Below are 19,775 nucleotides of genomic sequence, written 5' to 3' on the forward strand. Positions count from 1 at the left end.
CAACTATAATAAACATCATCGAACCTTAAGTGTGCAAACCCTGTGGGTTCGAGAACTATGTAGACATGCCCTGAGAGACTCCTCGGTCAATATCCAATAGCGGGACATGGATTCCCATGTTGGATCCTACATATTCTCCAAAGAACTTATCGGTTGAAGCTTAGTGTCAAGGATTCATATAATCACGTATGTCATTCCCTTTGTCCTTCGGTCTGTTACTTGCCCGAGATTCGATCGTCGGTATCCGCATACCTATTTCAATCTCGTTACCGGCAAGTCTCTTTACTCGTTCCGTAATACAAGATCCCATGACTCACACTTAGTCACATTGCTTGCAAGGCTTGTTTGTGATGTTGTATTACCGAGTGGGCCCTGAGATACCTCTCCGTCACACGGAGTGACAAATCCCAGTCTTGGTCCATACTAACTCAACGGACACCTTTGGAGATACCTGTAGAGCACCTTTATAGTCACCCAATTACGTTGTGACGTTTGATACACACAAGGTATTCCTCTGGTGCCAGTGAGTTATATGATCTCATGGTCATAGTAATAAATACTTGACACGCAGAAAACAATAGCAATAAAATGACACGATCAATATGCTATGTTCATAGTTTGGGTCTAGTCCCTCACATGATTCTCCTAATGATGTGATCCCGTTATCAAGTGACAACACTTGTCTATGGCAGGAAACCTTGACCATCTTTGATCAACGAGCTAGTCAACTAGAGGCTTACTAGGGACAGTCTTTTGTCTATGTATCCACACATGTATTTGAGTTCCCAATCAATGCAATTATAGCATGGATAATAAACAATTATCACGAACAAAGAAATATAATAATAACTAATTTATTATTGCCTCTAGGGCATATTTCCAACAATCTCCCACTTGCACTAGAGTCAGTAATCTAGTTCACATCACTATGTGATTTTAACGAATCCAACACCCATATAGTTCTGGGGTTTGATGACATCTTGCTTCTGAGAGAGGTTTTAGTCAACGGGTCTGAACCTTTCAGATTTAAGTGTGCTTTACAAATCTCTATGTCATCCTGTAGGTGTCGCTACCAATGTGCCATTTTGGAAATTATCCAAATGACTGCTTCGCTACACGAATCCATTTTACTACTCACAGTTATTCGGATTAGTGTCAAAGCTTGCATCGACGTAACTCTTTACGACGAACTCCTTAATCACCTCCATAATCGAGAAAAATTCCTTAGTTCACTAGTTACTAAGGATAACTTTGACCGCTGTTTAGTGACTCAATACTGGATCACTCTTTCGTACCCCTTGACAAATTCATGGCAATGCACACATCAGGTGCGGTACACAGCATAGCATACTTTAGAGCCTATGGCTAAGGTATAGGGGATGACCTTCGTCCTTTCACTTTCTTCTGTCGTGGTCACGCTTTTGAGTCTTACTCAAATTCACACCTTACAACACAACCAAGAACTCCTCCTTTGCTAATCTATTTTGAACTCCTTCAAAAACCTGTCAAGGCATGCATTTCATTGAAAGTTCTATTAAGCGTTTTTGATCTATCTTTATAGATCTTGATGCTCAATGTTCAAGTAGCTTAATCCAGGTTTTTCCTTTGAAAAACTCCTTTCAAACAACCCTTTATGCTTTACAGAAATTCTACATCACTTCCGATCAACAATATGTGAACCACATATACTTATCAGAAATTCTATAGTGCTCCCACTCACTTCTTTGGAAATATAAGTTTCTCATAAACCTTGTATAAACCCGAAAGCTTTGATCATCTCATCAAAGCGTATATTCCAACTCAGAGATGCTTGCACCAGTCCATAGAAGGATCGCTGAAGCTTGCATACTTGTTAGCATCCTTAGGATCGACAAAACCTTCTAGTTGTATCACATACAACCTTTCCTCAAGGAAACCGTCGAGGAAACAATGTTTTTGACATCCTATGTGCAATATTTCATAAACAATGCAGCAACTGCTAACATAATTCTAACAGACTTTTAGCATTGCTACGAGTGAGAAACTCTCATCATAGTCAATTCTTTGAACTTGTCGGAAACATTTTTGTGACAAGTCGAGCTTTCTTAATAGTGACTCTTCACCATCATCGTCTGTCTTCCTTTTAAAGATCCATCTGCACTTAATAGTCTTACGACCATCAAGTAGTTCTTCCAAAGTCTACACTTTGTTTTCATACATGGGTCCTCTCTCGGATTTCATGGCCTCCAGCCATTTTGTCGGAATCCGGGCCCACCATCGCTTCTTCATAATTCGAAGGTTCATTGTTGTTTCAATAACATGACCTCCAACACAGGGTTACCGTACCACTCTGTAGTAGTACGCGACCTTGTCAACCTACAAGGTTTGTAGTAACTTGATCCGAAGCTTAATGATCACCACAATCAGTTTCCACTTCAATTGGTGTAGGCGCCACAGGAACCATTTCCTACGCCCTGCTACACACTGGTTGAAGTGATGGTTCAATAACCTCATCAAGTTCCACTACCCTCCCACTCAATTCTTTCAAGAGAAATTTTTTCTCGAGAAAGGACCCATTTCTAGAAACAAACACTTTGCTTCTGGATCTGAGATAGGAGATGTACCCAACTGTTTTGGATATCCTATGAACACGCATTTATCCGCTTTGGGTTCGAGCTTATCAGACTGAAACCCTTTCACATAAGCGTCGTCGCCCCAAAGTTTCAAGAAATGAGAGCTTAGGTTTCTCCAAACCATAGTTCATTTGGAGTCATCTCAACGGAATTACGTGGTGCCGTATTTAAAGTGAATGCGGTTGTCTCTAATGCCTTACCCGAAATGATAGTGGTATTTCGATAAGAGACATCATTGTATGTGTTATATCCAATAGGGCGCAGATATGACATTCGGACACACCATCACACTATGGTGTTCCAGGTGGCATGAATTGCGAAACTATTTCCATATTGTCTTAACTGTGTACCAAAACTCGCAACTCAGATATTCATCTCTATGATCATATCGTAGATAGTATATCCTCCTGTCACGACGATCTTCACTCTGAAATATCTTTGAACTTTTTCAATATTTTAGACTTGTGATTCATCAAGTAAATACTCATGTATCTACTCAAATCGACAGTGAAGTAAGAACATAACAATATCCACTTCATGCCTCAGCACTCATTGAACTCCATACATCAGAAACGTATCACTTCCAACAAGTTACTTTCTTGTTCCACCTCACTGGAAAACGAGTCCTTTAGTTATCTTGCTCATGTAGTATGATTTGCATGTCTCAAGTGATTCAAAATCAAGTGAGTCCAAACGATCCATCTGCATGGAGCTTCTTCACGCGTTCATACCAATAGGTATGGTTTGCATGTATCAAACGTTTTCAAAAATGAGTGATTTCAAAGATCCATCAGCATGGAGCTTCATCATGCATTTTATACCGTCATGACTCAAACGGCAGTGCCACAAGTAAGTGGTACTATCATTACTACTTTGTTTCTTTTGGCATCAATATTATGAACATGTGTAGCAGTACGATCGAGATTCAATAAACCATTGAAGATACTTATTCAAGTAAACAGAATAACCATTATTCTCTTTAAATGAATAATTGTATTGCAATAAACATGATCCAATCATGTTCATGCTCAACGTAAACACGAAATAACAATTACTTAAGTTTTGACACCAATCCCGATGGTAGAGGGAGCGTGCGATGTTTGATCACATCAACATTAGAATTACTTCCAACACACATCGTCACCTCACCCTTGCTAGTATCCTTTTAATCCGTAGATATAACTTCGAGATACTAACACTTAGAAACTGAACAGGTATCTAATACCCTGGTGCTACTAGGAATAATAGTAAGGTACACATCAACATCATGTATATCAAATATGCTTTGTCAACTTTGCCAGCCTTCTGATCTACCAAGTATCTTGGGTAGTTCCGCCTCAGTGACTGTTTCCCTCATAACAGAAGCACTTAGTCTCGGGCTTGGGTTCAACCCTGGGTTTCTTCACTAGAGCAGCAACTAGTTTGCTGTTTCATGAAGTATCCCTTCTAGCCCTTGCCTTTCTTGAAACTAGTGGTTTTAGTAACCATCAACAATTGATGCTCCTACTTGATTTCTACTTTCGCAGTGTCAAATACTGTGAATCGCTCAAGGATCATCATATCTATCCTTGATATGTTATAGTTCATCACGAAGCTCTACCAGCTTGGTGGCAGTGACTTTCGAGAACCATCACTATCTCATCTGGAAGATTAACTCCCACTTGATTCAAGCGACTGTTGCACTCAGACTATCCGAGCACATGCTCAATGATTAAGCTTTTCTTCTTTTACTTTGTAGATAAAGAATCTTGTCGGAGGTCACATACTTCTCAGCAAGGGCACGAGCATGAAATCCAATTTCAACTCTAAGAACATCTTATATGTTCCGCGATGCTAAAAACATCTTCAGTGCCTCACTTCTAAGCTGTTTAAGTATTACGCACTAAACTATCACGTAGTCATCAAAACGTGTATGTCGGATGTTCCCAATATCCACAGACGACGCTCGAGGTGCATCACACCGAGCGGTGCATTAAGGACATAAGCCTTCTGCGCAGCAATGACGAGAATCCTCAGTTCACGGACTCAGTCTACAAAGTTGCTACTATCATCTTTCAACTATATTTTCTCTAGGAACATATAAAAATAGTAGAGCTACAGCGCAGGCTACAACATAATTTGCAAAGACCTTTTGACTATGTTCATGTCACAGCCCTAGATTATAGCTTGTAGTTAGTTGCATCAATGAGCATTCATGCATGCATTCAAATCCATTTAATTGATATGGGGATAATCAAACCCTAGCACCAAATAAAATTCAAATAGGATCAACAAAGTTTATTTTCGTTGAACCCAAAATTGTTTTCAAAATGTTCATATTTTATGATAAGTGTTGGCAACAACATACCAGGGGTGACCCAATTTTATCAACCTTTTTGTAATTTGATTAAACCAGCAAAGTTGCATAAAATGACAAATACCAGATTATAATTATTCTTAGTCTTTCAAAAATGCTGAAACATTTTGAGGAGGTTTGCTATATTCAAACTACACTCTAGAAAATGCATTGGTATTTTTTAAAGTTAGGTTTGAGCCCTCGAAAAATAACAAAACAAATGTCAGTAATATAAAACAAAATAAATTAAGGAGAAAAACAGAAAAATGAAAAAAAGGAAAACTTTCCTGTCGCCTAGCCCAGCCCACCAGGGGCACATGCGTCTTCTTCCTCCTGCCAGAAGGCAGAGGAGAATCTCGCCACAGCGTGCGATCGAGGCCTCCGCGCCAGCTCCACCCTGCCTACCTGCCTCCCCAGGCCATCGCGACAACGGGGATGAGACCCCCAGAGTCTCCCTAATCCTCCCCTCCTCTCCATTTGCCCCCTCTGCTCTCCTCCTCGCTTCTCCTTGCCATGACCGAGCTCTGCTCGAGTTGCCGCAGCCTCCGGCCTCCCCTCGCCTCTCCGAGAAGGCCAGAAGGACCGCCACGTCGCCCTGCTCCTCATCGCCACAGGAATCGAGCCCGAAGGCCTCGAAGTGCCCCCATCGCCGCCGTCTTCCCCATCTCCGGCCGTCGGATGTCGTCATCGATTCGTCGGCTACAGGACGACCTCGACCTCCCCGTCATCGCAAATGGAACCGTCGTGAGCTCGTCGTCATTTCCCCTCTCCTCCCACGCTCTCCCGTGCCACGTAGCATGTTCCCCGTCGTGGCCGACCCCTCCCTCCCGCCGCTTGGGCTCGTCGCCGGCGTACTTCTGGTGCCCCTCCGGCCACCTAGCTGCTACCAAAAGAAGCCACGCAACCCCAGGAACCCATTTCACCCATCCGCGCCCTGAATGGACGCCGATGCCGCGATTTCGACGAGACTCCGTCGCTTTGTTGGTCGCCGACGTCGACCTCGCCGGCCTGAGCCACTGCCATGTGGGACCGATCGGTCAGAGATTAGTTTAAACCCTAAATAACCACTATCAACCCCCAGTCACTGCCAGAAGGCCCCACAGGGGGTCAAAGCCTAGCTAGTCTTAGGTTTGACCGGGGATTAGCCTTGTGTCACTGATTGGTGGGCCCTGGCCGGCCAGTTGACCTGCTAACGTCACTGCTGATGCAATAAATGTATTTCCTGTTATAAGAAAATTCCAGAAAATGCTGAAAACTTCTAAAAATCATAGAAAATAATCTGTAAGTCCAATGAAAATAATTTATATATGAAAAATGATCAGAAAAATTCAAGGAATCTGATCATGGCATTTTCATGCATGTTTGAGAAAGTTAACATCACCAAGTAGGCAAAATGATGAATAGGGTAAATTTAATAAATAGTTTGGAGTTCGAATTTGGTATACATTTGAATTCCACTTCAATTAATAAGACCAAACATTGAGCTAGGAAAATCAGAACCTCAATATGCCATCTTCGTGCATGATAAAACAAGTTATGCATGACCATCAGGTCGAATCAATTAAAAGGGTATCTGAAAAATACCTTGCTTGAAGTGATATTTGAATTCTAATTCAAACCAGCTTCAACTTAAGAAATGGTATCTATATTAGCCCTGCCACTTCTCATTTTCATATCATGATCATGCATCATAGTGTTGCATTTCCATGAAGTAATTATTGTTCTTTCTTGTTTGCCGGTGTTGTTCCCTCTCGGTAGACGATGGTTCCGATGATGTGATCGTTGGCATGGATGAAGACTCATTGCTATCTTCAGACGTGTCAGGCAAGCAAACCCCCTTGAGCATACTAATATAAACCCACTCTCTTGCTCCTGCTTTTTTTATTGCATTAGGACAAACACGATTCAACTGTTACATGTTCTCGGTAGTTGAACCCATTCCTCTGTATGACCTGATTTGGTCACAGTAAATAGTTGAACCCACTTAGCATGAGTAGCAACTGCTTGAGCCTTGTTATGCTTACTCATCCATGCTTGCTTACAATGCCTGCTATGCTTAGGGTCGTGTCGGGTCTGATCCATCTAGACGATGAACCGGAATGGTTGTGTTCATGTACTAAGTGTGAGAGTAAAGGTGTGAATCCGATTTGGTAAAGGTAGCGATTAGAGGCCATGTGGGAATACATGGTGGGTTGTCTCATTGGGACCGTCCTTAAGAACTGAGTTATGTGTATGTTATCCAAGACAAGATACTACCATGCATTGGGCCCTGAAATATGACCCTGCTTTGCTGGGTTATGTATGTCTGTCCCTGTACGGATATACCACTTGGGTTTATAACTAGTCATGTCGACACGGGTTCTTTGTCGTTTGAATGCTAACGACACATTTATATACGTGAGCCAAAAGACGCAAACAGTCCCGGCCAAGGTAAGGTGGCAGCCATGGAGTTTACCGTGCATGAGGCCGCAAAGTGATGTGATGTGTTACACGCTGGGTTCTTATGACTTAGGATCGGGGTCCCGACAGCTTTGGTATCAGAGCTTGACCGCGTGTAGGATAACCAAGCCAAACTGGCCGATGTTTAGTCTAGCAACTCTTTAGTTATATAAGGGAATTGTTTGTGGAAGGGAACGTAAGGCTCTTTTTACTCCTTTCCTTGTGTCATTCTTATTCTGAGTCATCCTCTTCCTTATTCTACGGGGTTTAAGAATTAGGCTTTCTCAACTATTCATTAGGATGACGAGTTACTATGCTGGAGACTGATATGTCTCCGTTGTATCTACTTTTCCAAACTATTTTGCCCTTGTTTTGGACTCTAATTTGCATGATTTGAATGAAACTAACCCGAACTGACGTTGTTTTCAGCAGAATTGCCATGGTGTTGTTTTTGTGCAGAAATAGAAGTTCTCGAAATGTCCTGAAAATTTACGGAGATTTTTTCTAGAATAAAAGAAAAATACCTGCGCAAAGATCCACCTGAGGGGGCGTGCTAGTGGGCCACAAGCCCACAGGCCGCGACCACCCCCTAGGCCACACCATGCAGGCTTGTGGGGCCCACGTGGCACCACCGCCCCCAAACTCAGCTCTATATCTTCTGTTTTGCCTGGAAAAAAATTAGAGAGAAGGTTTCATCGCGTTTTGCGATACGGAGGCGCCGCCACATCCTGTTCTTCATCTGGAGGGCAGATCTGGAGTCTGTTTCGGGTTCCGGAGAGGGGAAATCGTCATCATCAACCTTTCTCCATCGACAATTCCATGATGTTCTTCATCATTCGTGAGTAATCTCATCGTAGGCTTGCTGGACGGTGATGAGTTGGATGAGATCTATCATGTAATCGAGTTAGTTCTTGACGGGGATTGATCCCTAGTATCCACTATGTTCTAGATTGATGTTGCTACTACTTGGCTATGCTTAATGCTTGTCACTAGGGCCCGAGTGCCATGATTTCAGATCTGAACCTATTATGTTGTCGCCAATATATGTGTGTTTTAGATCCTATCTTGCAAGTTGTAGTCACCTACTATTTGTTATGACCCGGCAACCCCGGAGTGACAATAGCCGGAACCACTCCCGGAGACAACCATAGTATGAGGAGTTCATGTATTCACCGCGTGTTAATGCGTTGGTCTGGTTCTTTATTAAAAGGAGAACATGAATATCCCGTAGTTTCCATTAGGACCCCGTTGCCACGGGAGAGATGGACAATAGATGTCATTCAAGTTCTTTTCCCTAAGCACGTATGACTACATACGGAATACATGCCTACATTAGATTGATGAACGGGAGCTAGTTACATATCTCTCCATGTTATAGTTGTTACATGATGAGTCACATCCGTCATACTCATCCATCACCGATCCACTGCCTACAAGTCTTTTACTACTGGTCCTCGCTACGTTACTTTGTCTAGGCTTGTCCCTTGCAACAAAAGGGATTGGGACACTTCGCTGCTGGTGTTACTTGTTACTTTGCTGCTGCTACTACTGTTGTTACTTGCTACTTTGCTGCTACTTGTTGCAAGACTTTTCTGGAGCCGTAGCCGGGGAAGCATTCTTCTTAAGAATAATCTCCCATCAACGTGTTGGCGCCATTGATACAACAGTTAGGAATAGTCTACCTTGTCACCAGATCGTTTCTGGCACCGTTGCTATCATACTACTTTGCTACTGATACTTTGCTTGCAGACAGTAATCTTTCAGGTGTGGTTGAATCTGACGCATTCAGTTGCTAATACTTGAGAATATTCTTCCACTTCCGTCATGCGAACCAACAAATTTGGGTTGAATACTCTACCCTCGAAAACTCCTGCGATCCCATACACTTGGGGGACATCAAGGCTTTTTCTGGCGCCATTGCCTGGGAGTCACAGCTATATTCTCTGAGTCACTTGGGATTGACGTCTGCTGATCACTATGAGGAATCCGAAAGATCCAAAAACTAAAATCTTGCCTTCCACTACGAGGAGAGGTAAGGAATTGCCATCTAGCTCTGCACTTGATTCACCTTCAGTTTTGAGTAAGTTTGCGACTTCGCCTCCTACTAGAAATCTTGATATGTCGCCTATGAGTGATGATGCTATGCTTGATACTATGCCTGATGATGCTATTCTTGATACTGCTTTGCCACTTGGTGCCCTTGATGCACAAATTGCTAGAGTTGCTGCTAGATGTGATGATACTTCTGAAACTGCTAATACTATTGAAGTAGAACCTGCTACTATGCCTGAATTGCCTGTTATGCCTGATAGGCGCTATGTTATGGAAGGAGAGATAGCTGAGGATTTTCTTGCGTGTAAGGATATCTATGATGTTCAGAAACTACTGCGCAAGTGGAAAGAAAAATATTTGAATGCTAGGATGAAATACGACCCGAAGTTTGCCACTTCACCTATCTTTGTGACCGATAAGGATTATGAATTCTCTGTCGACCCTGAGTTAATCACTCTGGTCGAATCTGATCCTTTTCACGGTTATGAGTCTGAAACGGTTGTAGCCCATCTTACCAAACTGCACGATATAGCCACCCTATTCACTACTGAGGAAAAGATCCGCCACTACTATATGCTCAAGTTGTTTCCTTTCTCGCTAAAGGATGATGCTAAGACCTGGTTCACTTCTCTTGCTCCTGGTTGTGTGCGTAGCCCCCAGGATATAGTCTACTACTTCTCTGAGAAATATTTCCCTGCCCATAAGAAGCAAGCTGCCTTGCAGGAAATATACAACTTTGCTCAAACTGAAGAACACAGTCTCCGACAAGCTTGGGGGAGGCTCATCCAGCTACTAAATGCTTTGCCTGATCACCCTCTTGAGAAGAATGAAATACCTGATATCTTCTATAATGGACTTACCGATGCTTCTAAAGACCACCTGGATAGTTGTGCCGGTAGTGTTTTTAGGGAACGAACCATAGAACAAGATGAGATTCTACTGAATAACATCTTGTGCAATGAGAATGCTTGGACTATTCCCGAACCACCTCCTAAGCCAACTCCGAAGAAAATAGGTATTCTATTCCTCAGTCCTGAAGATATGCAAGAAGCCAAGAAATCTATGCGAGAGAAAGGCATTAAATCTGAAGATGTCAAAAATCTACCACCTATCGAAGAGATCCATGGTCTCAATAACCCGATACAGGTAGTAGAAGTAAATTCTCTGCGTAGGTTTGATGAGAGTGATATTCCTTTTGATAAACCTGCTAGCTTATTCATGGATGAATTTGATAACTTCGTTGTCAAACAACAGAGTTTCAATGACTATGTTAGCAGACAATTGGAAAAGAATGCTCATATGCTTAGTCATTTAAGTGCTTGTGTGGACAGAAACGTCAATGATCTTAAGCTTCTGAGTAAACATGCTTCTATGGTTACTACTCAGGTAGAACAAGTACTTAAAGCTCAAAATGACTTGCTCAATGAGTTGAATGACAATTCTATCAAAGTTGTCACTAGAGGAGGTAGAATGACCCAGGAACCTTTGTATCCTGAGGGTCATCCGAAGAGAATTGAACAAGATTCTCAAGGAGTTACCACTGATGCACCTAGTCATACTAGAAAGAAGAAGAAAGATGATAGGAACCTGCACGCTAGCAACCCTGTTGCTGCTACCCCTGAGAGTCCAAACGTTGCCTCTATCTCTGATGTTGAAACACAATATGGTGATGAACATGAATCTAATGATGATATCAATAGTGATGTTCATGAAGATGCTCAACCTAGCAATGAAAAGGATGTGGAGATTGAACCTAGTGTTGATCTTGATAACCCACAGCCTAAGAACAAGAGATACGATAAGAATGTCTTTGCTGCTAGGAAGCACGGTAAAGAAAGGGAACCATGGTTCAGAAACCTATGCCCTTTCCTCCCAAACCATCCAAGAAAAAGGATCATGAGGATTTTGAGCGCTTCGTTGAAATGATCAGACCCGTCTTTCTGCAAATGCGTTTGACGGATATGCTCAAAATGTCTCCGTATGCTAAGTACATGAAAGATATTGTGACTAATAAGAGGAGGATACCTGATCTTGAGATCTCCACCATGCTTGCCAACTATACTTTCAAGGGTGGAACTCCTAAGAAACTAGGTGATCCCGGTGTGCCCACTATACCTTGCTCCATTAAAGGAAACTACATTAGAACTGCGTTATGCGACCTTGGAACCGGTGTTAGTGTTATGCCTCTCTCTCTTTATCGTAGACTTGAACTGGATAAGTTGATACCCACTGAAATCTCTCTACAAATAACCGACAAATCAACTGCTTTCCCTATCGGCATTTGCGAGGATGTGCCTATTGTGGTTGCTAACACCACTATCTTAACAGAATTTGTTATCTTGGATATTCCCGAGGACGATGCCATGGCTGTCATCCTCGGAAGACCCTTTTTAAGCACTGCAGGGACTGTTATAGATTGCAACAAAGGCAATGTCACTTTCCATGTCAACGGTAATGAGCATACGGTACACTTTCCGAAGAGACAATATCGAGTACATTGCATCAAAGCAATCGAAAAAACTTCATCGATTCTTACTTGGAGCTTTGAATACCCTATTCCTCATGTCAAGATGAAGTATGACTTACTGGTTGGGAAGATACACATCCCCATTGAGGTGACCTAGTGACTATTCAAAAATTCTCTGTCTTGCGATTCGAGAAAGTTTTGTCGAGGGGATTTGATCAACCCCATTGACGGATTTCTTTCGATGACCATGAGATGGATGAATCGACGAGTCACAAACCTCTGTTCCAAGCTTTCACTTTAGGTTGCTTAGAAGAAAAATGATAGATTTAGTTTAGTTTTCCCAGTTTTCTGTTTTAGCGTCCGGTAGAAAAGTACCCCGAAAATCGAAGTTCTCCGAACGCTGTGAAAATCAAGTATGATTTTTCTGGATTTTTTGAAAAATTCTGGGACAAAGAGTCTGTCTGGGGGCACACGAGTGGGCCACAAGCCCTAGGGGCGCGGGCACCCCCTGGCCGCGCCACCCAGGCTTGTGGGGCCCACAGGCACCCCCTCCACTCATCTTGCTCTCATCCGCTTCTCCTACCTCCCGAAAAAAATCGTTTCGCGGCTCTAACCCGTGTTCTTGCTCTTCTTGCTGGGATTTTCGATCTCTTTGCTCAAATCACCGTTCTCCGAACTGTTTTGGGGAAATTACTCCTTGGTAAGTGACTCCTCCATTGGTCCAATTAGTTTTTGCTTTAGTGCCTTATACTCCGCGTGTTTTTGTTGCCTTGGTGACCATGTTCTTGCGCTTTGCATGCTGATTTTAGCCGGTCCCAAGTAGTTTTGATGCGTAATATGGACTCTAGGCACTTGTTGGAGTAGTTGCTACAAGTTTCGTTGAGCCTTATTCACTTTTCCTTAGAATCACTAAGGAAAAGGGAAAGATGAGGAGGTTCTTAAGAAGCTCGTCAAGCCATGACCCCAAGGATGATGGGAGTGACAAGAAGCCCAAGTATCTGGTCCCTCAAGTCGCAGAAGTTTGAGCGTGCGAGTGGCCAAGCAACGTGTTCTTACGCACCGCTGGAATATATGAGGACTTTTATCACTTGGTGGAGAACGCGGGCCTTACCGCCTTCGTTGAAGATAAGTGTCCGCAATACCTCCTCCTCACTAATATCTTCGTACAAAGCTTTAACTTCTATCCGAGGAAGAATCCTCCTATGGTTGAGTTTAAACTTTATGATATCCCCCTGCGCATGTCACTCCAGGATTTTTGCAATGTTTGCAAATTGCCTTTTGTTGGGGATATTCATGAACCTCGTCCACGGGACTTGGAAGCTTTCATTAGTACAATTGCTGTAGGAGAGGAGAGAGGAGTTTCTTGCGCTAGAGCTGCTAGCATACATTTTCCCGTGCTTCAGTACTTCTCACTATTTGTGGGAAAATGTTTGATTGGCCATGGGAAGGCTGGGTCACTTAGTTCCCCAGATCTTCTGGTCTTGCGTGAAGCCCTTTATAACGATAAAACTTATAGCTTGGGCGCTATAGTAGCTCAACAGTTGAACCTGAACCGTTCTAAATGTGTTGTCTATGGAGGTATCTATGCTACTCGTCTTGCTAGAAACTTTGAGATACCTATTAGACTAGACGAGGAAGAAGAGATTATTCTTCCTGAGAGATATCTAGATTACGATAGCATGGTTCGCCATGACTTTCTTGATAGAGATATAAATAGAAGGATGATTTATAACCTGGTGTTTAGCCAGGGTACTCGTGAAACTATTACTTTGCCTTGTCCTTCTTTGTTCAATCTTCATGCAGGCAGGTACACTATTATGCCCTCGGACATCTACGCATATTGGGGCTCAGCCCAACCACAGGTGCCCGTGCCCGAGCCGCCAGTCGAGTACCAGACGCTAGTTTATCAGTGGGAGCCAGAGGATCTCACACAGTAGTGGCATCCCCAGGCCACTCCGGAGTACCCCGGAGCTGGTTATTTCCCTCCTTGGGAGTAGACCAACTTAGGCCAAAATCCTAAGCTTGGGGGAGTACGTGTTCTCACCGACTTTACATTCTTGCTTATGCTTTCACTTTGTTAGCCGGTGTTCACACTTTGCCACTGTATCATCCATGCTAGTTTATTTTCTTTTTCTCGTTTTCTTTTCGTGTGTCTGTCTAGTTTGAGAAAAACCAAAAATATTTTCTTTTTCTTCTTTTGCTTGTTGGGAGATTTCCCGTGTAGATAGTTTTCTTTTTCTTTGGGTCAAGGTAGAAGATATTGGTTACAATGTTTAGTGGCTCTTGCATGCATACCTGTTTAGCTTTCAAAGAGCCATATTACTTTGTCTTCTCCTTTGTGTTTGTCTATAGATTCCAGCTTTGGTCCAATGCATGAGCACTCTTATTATTGTTCACATCATTCGGCCGTGCAAGTGAAAGGCAATAATGACGATATATGATGAAGTGACTGAGCCTGGAAAAGCTGGTATGAACTCGATCTATTTTGTTTTTGTAAATATGACTAGCTCATCATGCCTGATTCAGCTTTGTTGTGAGAGAAACATGTTTGCAATGACAACTTAGAGATCATAGTTGCTTATGCCATGCTTACTTAGCTAGGAGCTTATAATGATTTGCCTTGGTTGCCAACATGAATGTTGAGATGACTATGATGTAGTATGATAGGATGGTATCCTCCTTTGAATGATTCAAGTGGCTTGACTTGGTGCATGTTCCCGCATGTAGTTGGAACAAAATCAACATAGCCTCTATGATGTTCATGTTCATGGTGATTTATGTCCTACTCATGCTTGCACTCAATGTTAGTTACTCTCAATGCATTTTGATGACCGTTGTTGCTCTCTAGTAGGTCGCTTCCTAGTCTTTTGCTAGCCTTCACTTGACTAAGCGGGAATACTGCTTGTGCATCCCCTTCCATAAACCCAAAGTTGTTCCATATGAGTCCACCATACCTACCTATGTGCGGTATCTACCTGCCATTCCAAGTAAATTTACATGTGCCACTCTCTAAATATTCAAGAAATAATCTGTTTTGCATGCCCGAACCGCTCATGTGGTGACAGGGGGCTATTGGTATCTTCCATGCTAGGTGTGTTATCCTCGATATGTGTTTGTTCACAATCATTCACGAGAAAAGGGCCGGTAATTGGAATTCCCAGTTCCATGCTCAAATTGAAAAGATAATTGCAAACAAAACTCCCCCAGGATTGTTGTTGGTATGGACAGTACCCGCGGATTCGGCTAGCAGTGGAGTGTGATTGATTGATGGTGGGGGAGTCAAAACTTTACTTTTCTGTTTGGGAACCGCCTATAGCATGTGTAGCGTGGAAGATGTTGAGAACTCTTAGTCATTGCGTTGACAATGAAAGCATGCCACCCAAAATTATTATCTCTGTTTTCAAAGCTTGAGCTCTGGCAAATCAATGCTTCCCTCTACGAAGGGCCTATCTATTTATGTTCCTATTGAGTCATCCTCCTCTCACAAAAGCACCAATTAGAGAGAACCTCTGTCATTTTTATGCTTTGCTTTTAACTGTGTTGAGTATGACTATGACTGGATCTTCATTGCCATGAATTACAATGTTTAGTCAGCCCTTAGTTTTTGAAGGTGCTCTGCATTTATGTTTTGCAGCCTCAGAAAGAGCTAGCGAGATACCATCTACTCGTACTGCTTCATGTTCTTTTGATTGAAGTGTTGACACTTGAGGCTTATTATTATTTGCTCGCAAGTTGATTATGCCATTGATATGAGTTTACCGTGAGACCTAGATGTCATTTGCTTATGTGGTTTGCTTGTGATGTTGCTGAAACTCTGGTTATGAGTTAGACATAGTTGCAACAACAAGATCAAACAGAGTTCGTCAAAGTTTTTCTTTTGTCTCTTTCAGTTTGTCAACTGAATTGCTTGAGGACAAGCAAGGCTTTAAGCTTGAGGCAGTTGATATGTATCCGTCATATCTACTTTTCCGAACTCTTTTGCCCTTGTTTTGGACTCTAATTTGCATGATTTGAATGGAACTACCCAGACTGATGCTGTTTTTAGCAGAATTGCCATGGTGTTGTTTTTTGTGCAGAAATAAAAGTTCTCGGAATGTCATGAAAATTTACGGAGATTTTTTCTGGAATAAAATAAAAATACCTGCGCAAAGATCCACATGAGGGGGCGTGCCAGTGGGCCACAAGCCCACAGGCCGCGGCCACCCCCCTAGGCCGCGCCGTGCAGGCTTGTGGGGCCCACGTGGCACCATCGCCCCCAAACACAGCTCTATATCTTCCGTTTCACCTGGAAAAAATTTAGAGAGAAGGTTTCATCGTGTTTTGTGATACAGAGGCGCCACCACATCCTGTTCTTCATCTGGAGGGCAGATCTGGAGTCCGTTTCGAGTTCCGGAGAGGGGAAATTGTCGCCATCGTCATCATCAACCTTTCTCCATCGACAATTCCATGATGCTCTTCATCCTTCATGAGTAATCTCATCGTAGGCTTGCTGGACGGTGATGAGTTGGATGAGATCTATCATGTATTCGAGTTAGTTCTTGACGGGGATTAATCCCTAGTATCCACTATGTTCTAGATTGATGTTGCTACTACTTGCCTATGCTTAATGCTTGTCACTAGGGCCCGAGTGCCATGATTTAAGATCTGAACCTATTATGTTGTCGCCAATATATGTGTGTTTAGATCCTATCTTGCAAGTTGTAGTCACCTACTATGTGTTATGACCCGGCAACCCCGGAGTGACAATAGCCGGAACCACTCCTGGAGACGACCATAGTATGAGGAGTTCATGTATTCACCATGTGTTAATGCGTTGGTCCGGTTCTTTATTAAAAGGAGAACCTTAATATCTCATAGTTTCCATTAGGACCCCGCTGCCACGGGAGGGATGGACAATAGATGCCATGCAAGTTCTTTCACCTAAGCACGTATGACTACATACGGAATACATGCCTACATTAGATTGATGAATGGGAGCTAGTTACATATCTCTCCGTGTTATAGCTGTTACATGATGAATCACATCCGTCATACTCATCCATCACCGAGTCTTTTACTACTGGTCCTCGCTATGTTACTTTGTCTAGGCTTGTCCCTTGCAACAAAAGGGATTGGGCCACTTCACTGCTGCTGCTACTACTGCTATTACTTGCTACTTCGCTGCTACTGGTTGCAAGACTTTTCTGGAGCCATAACAGGGGAAGCAATCTTCTTAAGAATAATCTCCCATCAACGTTCTGGCACCATTGATACAACAGTTAGGAATAGTCTGCCTTGTCACCAGATCATTTCTGGCACCGTTGCTATCATACTACTTTGCTACTGATACTTTGCTTGCAGACACTAATCTTTCAGGTGTGGTTGAATCTGACGCATTCAGCTGCTAATACTTGAGAATATTCTTTCGCTTTCCGTCGTGCGAACCAAAAAATTTGGGTTGAATACTCTACCCTCGAAAACTGATGCGATCACATACGCTTGTGGGACATCAGAGACCTATAGGAAAGTTGTTGTCTTCAAGTATCAGTGTCTCCATAAGAATTCAATTGTTATGTTGTCAATTTGTTGCAGGTTGCCTCATATTTCATGCCCATATAGCCATTATGATGTCCGAGCTTTCCAAAGTTTCTAAACAATCTGATGCAATTGCAAATTACTTCCTCTTATTTCCAATGTCTTTTGGCCGGACAAAGCACACTTATTATTGTGTTGAGGCACTCTATTACCTCGATGTTTTGTTGAAATATTAGGAAAACATGTTACCTCGAAAACAACCCAGTAGTCTAGATGTGTTCTATGTTTCCAGTGTGATAATTCTGCCCATCATTTTCGAAAACATCTTGTGATGTTATTTAGTTTGTAGGTATTCTATTTCTGGGTTCTTGAATCCAAGGGTCATTCTGCTCACCTCTGTTGATAGTGTTGCTAGTTACTTTAGAATGATTAGTAACCTTGTTGTATTTCCCAAGGTTCATTGTATATCATTCTTCCAACACTATGGACCATCTCTGGCAGAAGTTCTTCATGAACTAAAGATCATAACAAGAGTGCTCGTGATGAGTTCTCTACTCCATATTGTGATTCTCCCAACTCCGCCCTTATGCATGGGTTATCTGGAAGAATTATGTTGAACTCGTTCGACATGCTAATCTATGCATCCACAACTCAGAAAAATCACGTGCTCTTGAGTTGGCCCTCTTCAATTGTTTCTGACCTTTATCCATGAGAGAATAGTCAAGAGTAGTTGTGCATTCGTGTCATCGATGCCTATTATTCCTGTGGTCTGCCAAGTTGTTCAATTTCTGAATGACTGGGAGAAGCAAACTCCAGTACCTCATCCATTTCTTGGATTGGGTCAACATAGTTGTTTTCTACAGATCAAAATGCCAATCTAGCTTTTGTTCTATTCTATCTTGGAGTATTACCCTCTTTTTGTCAAGAGTGTTGTGAGAATTGCACCATCTCTTATGAGCTCTTGATGTAGTGATACTTCTCGACATCATTATTCATCCCTCAGTTTCCGTGTTGGTTGTAACCGGAATATCGACAAGTGAACCATGATGTGTGAAATCAATACTCCTAGCAATGTTATTTCTTGGTAGCTAATGGACAATAAATTCACTCTTATGGTGATGGTGATTGAATCGTCATCCTAAGATTGACCATGCTACCTAGTCCATGCTTCATGGTGCACTTTTCGATTAATGAGTTAGGATTGTGTTAATCCTTCGCACTTTGATCATCTCATCTTGGCCTGAAAAGAGAGATTGTTCCCGAGCTTAATAACATATCGGTGGTTCGTGATTTTTCGAATATCTTCTCAGAAGTATTACCAGGTTGTTTCCTGACTGCTATGATAGAGCTCGTGATCAAGTTTGTTTCCCTATAAGCCACCTTTCTCCAAGGATCCGTGTTGGATACCCCGAGCTAGTTGGTTAAGCTAAACAACAACTTGGAGAGTTGGAAGATAAAAGCTTTGCCTAATTTAGTCCATTTCAAAGGGATATCTTTGTGGCGTGTGTATGAGTCTAGAAGAAAGATGATATTGTCATCGGTTCATTCGTGTGATCAATTGTTGCATATATATTATCTTGTCCAATTTTGATTTGAGTATGGGCAATTGTCAAATCAAACTCAGAACCAAAGATTTTCGTAACGGTGTCTTACTCGTGGATTTGCTTGAGCATACACCATCATATTCTTTGATCTGACCAATGCTATTTCATTTCTCACATAGTTGTGGAATTCCATCTATATGGATAATTTGATGAAATGTTGTTGAGTCCATGATACGTCCATTTTGCATCATGTTTTCATGTTGATATTTATCGCTTCTTTGGTTGTTATTTCACTTGACGGTACAATTCTTATGCCTTTTCTCTCTTATTTTGCAAGGTTTACATGAAGAGGGAGAATACCGGCAACTGGAATTCTGGCCTAAAAGTGGAGCAAAATTGAGATACCTATTCTGTGCAACTCCAAACGCTGTAAAAATCAATGAGGATTTTTTTTCCCGATTTATCAAAAATACTAGGCCGAAGAAGCGCTAGAGGGGCGCCAGGGGGTGGCCACAAGCCTGCACGGCGCGGCCACCCCCCCAGGCCGCGCCAGGGGCTTGTTGGCAGCCCACTAGCCCACTTGCTCCCCTCTTTTTCTATATGGAGGGTTTCGTCCAGAAAAAAATCAAGGAGGAGCTTTTTCGTGATTTCGCCGCCGCCCCGAGGCGGAACTTGAGCAGAACCAATCTAGAGCTCCGATAGGACGATCCTGCCGGGGAAACTTCCCTCCCAGAGGGGGAAATCGTCGTCATCGTCATCCCCAACACTCCTCTCATCGGAGGGGACTCGTCACCATCAACATCTTCATCACC

The sequence above is a fragment of the Hordeum vulgare genome, chromosome 2H (assembly GCF_904849725.1).
Source record: "Hordeum vulgare subsp. vulgare chromosome 2H, MorexV3_pseudomolecules_assembly, whole genome shotgun sequence".
Classification (NCBI taxonomy): Eukaryota; Viridiplantae; Streptophyta; class Magnoliopsida; order Poales; family Poaceae; genus Hordeum; species Hordeum vulgare.